Source organism: Oryzias latipes, chromosome 23 (genome assembly GCF_002234675.1).
Source record: "Oryzias latipes chromosome 23, ASM223467v1".
Taxonomy (NCBI): Eukaryota; Metazoa; Chordata; class Actinopteri; order Beloniformes; family Adrianichthyidae; genus Oryzias; species Oryzias latipes.
The window spans coordinates 9,513,347-9,516,426 of NC_019881.2; positions in this window are offsets into that span (position 1 = coordinate 9,513,347).

Consider the following 3,080-nt stretch of genomic DNA (forward strand, 5'->3'; position numbering starts at 1 on the left):
GTTGTATGGGTTTTACCATGGTGTTAAAGATCCTAATCTTGATCTTGAGAGTCAGATCTGCTGCTCCCTATATGTTCTTTAATTGAAGGAATGTGGCTCTTGCCTTACCGATGCGTACTTTTACATCCCAATCAGTTCCTCCTTGCTGACGATGCTGTCAAGATAAGTGAGGCTTTCCAGCACCTCACCATCCACCCTGATTGGAGCATTGTTTGCTACGTTCAGCTTTAGGACCTTGGTCTTGGCTCGATTGATGTTGATCCCCAGCTGTTAGGACATTGCTGTAACCGTTGATGTCTCATCATGCATCTGTGTCTGTGTGTGGGACAGGAGAGCCAGGTCATCTGGCAAGTCCAAGTCGTCTAAATGCGTACAAAGAGTCCACTGAATACCGTTCTGCTGGTTCGTGGTTGATGTTTTCATGATCCAATCGATGGTCAGCCTGAATAGGAATAGTGATAGCAGGCATCCCTGTCTTACTCCTGCTTTCACTTGGAAGGCATCCGCGAGTTTCCGTCCATGAACTATCCTGCACATCAGTCCTTTGTAAGCGTTTTTGATGATGGTCAGCTTTTCTGGTACTCCATAGTGCCTAATTAACCTCCATAGGGTCTGCCTGTCGACACTGTCAAATGCCTTTACATAGTCGATGAAGATGACATAGATGGGCCAATTCCACTCCTTTGAATTCACCAGGATGATGCACAGGGTTGCAATTTGGTCAGTACATAACCCCCCTTTGAGGAATCCTGCCTGCTGGTTCTAAATCAAGCAATTTCACCTGAGAGTGAAGAGTATTTGGTGTTTTCCTAATTGTACTGTATATAAACAGGACTTTTTGTGCAACACCAACAGTAAAAATCCCCCCAAAATTTATTGACATGCATTTGTGAAACAAATAATCTATTGTTTCTATATTCATTTCACAGGAAGTACTGTCGTTTTTATGAAAACCAAAAAGTAAGCATAATAGCTCCTCGCATGATGAAATATCATTAATAATTCTGAAATGATTTCCTTTGCTTTTTGGAGCAACAGAATGTTTCAGTTCCAGCCAGTGACAGAGTTCAGTATATATACCGTCATTGGTTCCAACAGAAAACAGCTCTCTATGCTTCACACACAGGCGTTCCTTGTCTCATCAGTTTCCATGTAGCTTTTAAAGTCTTCCACACGGAGGCGCTGCAGCAGCACACAGTGAGTCTGGATTATTTTTTCTTCCAACAATGCACCCCTCCGTGAAGATTTTTATTTTTTTATTTTTTAAACCAAGTGCACGTAAACCAGCACCAGAAAGCTTCCCTTTTCTACACCTTTCATGCACAGATGCACTTTAAACAATTAAACATATAAAAAGATCGAGGCAAGAATAAAATTATGAAATTAAATAATACTAGAATGTAAAAAACATTTACAAATGACTTGCAGCATTAGAAAAAAAACTGGTTGAATCATTTTTTGGGGTAAAAACAAAAAATAAGCAAAAAACAATACAGCAGACCATAAATATGTAAATTGTGTCACTTCTGTTATATTTCTACCAGGAAAAGGGTACATGACCAACCGGCAAAACAGTTACACATCAACAGTTTACAGCAGGGGTGGGCAAACTACTACCTGGGGGCGATATGCGCCCGTTAAACTATTTAATCTAGCCCGCCAAACAGGCATAAATCACATTGATGATGCTTATTAGAGTTTATTTTCTCTGCAAAGATGGTGTCCCCCCATGGATAGTGCTCTACAAATAAATTGACCACAAATACATATTTAAGTGCAAAAAGGCATTTCTGCATACATGTCGTGTTGGAAGATTTTGCTGTTTTGCTTATGTACATGTTTGTTTTTCAAGTCGGACAGTCATTTTTCCGATCATTCCAACTGCACACCAATGCAGCATTTCTCTCTGCCTTTTTACCTGAAGAACATCATCAACCCATTGGTGTAATTGGTGGTAAAATTAGAAAAAAAGTCAGTTTTGAAATAAAAGCTCTTAACTGTTCTGTTTAATGTATATCTACCAATTTTTTTTTAATCAAAGTTAAAGCAGGTTTTTTTCCAGACTCCATGAAATTTCATAAAGTGGATTATCAAAACATAACACAGATCTGCTCCTGGTCGGCCCTTCTGACAAATTTAAGAACCTTGAGTGGCCCAAAACGGGAGGAAGACTGGTGCCAATGGCGGTGGAAGTATGTAAACAAGACCAAAACAAAGTGACTTGTAACTTAAGTGACTAATAAAAAGCAAAAATGTGAGCTACATGTCTAGAAGGTTAGTCTACAAGATTATACCCATTTCCTTCATTAAATGATATTTCTTTACATGTTTTCCGGCACATAAGGACGTAAACGAATCTAATCTGAAGCAGCGGTATTGTGGAAGCCCGTGACCGTGTGTCGTCAAAGCTCCATGACGTCAACCAAAGACGACCTGAAAACTCAGATGTGCACAAAAGGGAAGGACCCCTCACTCTGACACAAAATTTAGAGACGAGCACACCAATGACCATCAGAACTTTAGCTCAATGTTGGCTAGATGCAAACATTAAATGATACATTAACAAAAACAACAACAAAACAAACAAACAAATAAACAAAACCCCAAAAATGTAGAAACTCACTTTTGCTCTTTTGGATGTCTTTTTTTTGCTGCCACAGACAAAAGGAATTTCCCCATTTTGGGATTATTAAAATCAATGTAATGTCATTTAATGTAATGTAATGTAATGTAATGTAATCTAATCTGGCAAGTTGCTAAAATAACAAATGATTCATGTCAAACTTTTAGTATTTGCAATAAAATATATAATTAGAATAATTTATATTTGACTACATTTAAAGAACTTTTAATAGAAACGAAGAATTAGTTAAAAATACCTAAAAACAAAAGAAAAGCTACATTGTAAAGACAGAAAAATATCAAGAATAAAGGAAAGAAATTCAACAAACTGTATATTGAACTGAGCTGCAAACAACATCCAAAACATCAATGAAAAAAATAATCCAAGTCACTGGTTGTAAAAGTTCATTCAAGCATCAAGAGACTCCTTCACCCACGGTGTTAACTGCGCATGTGCG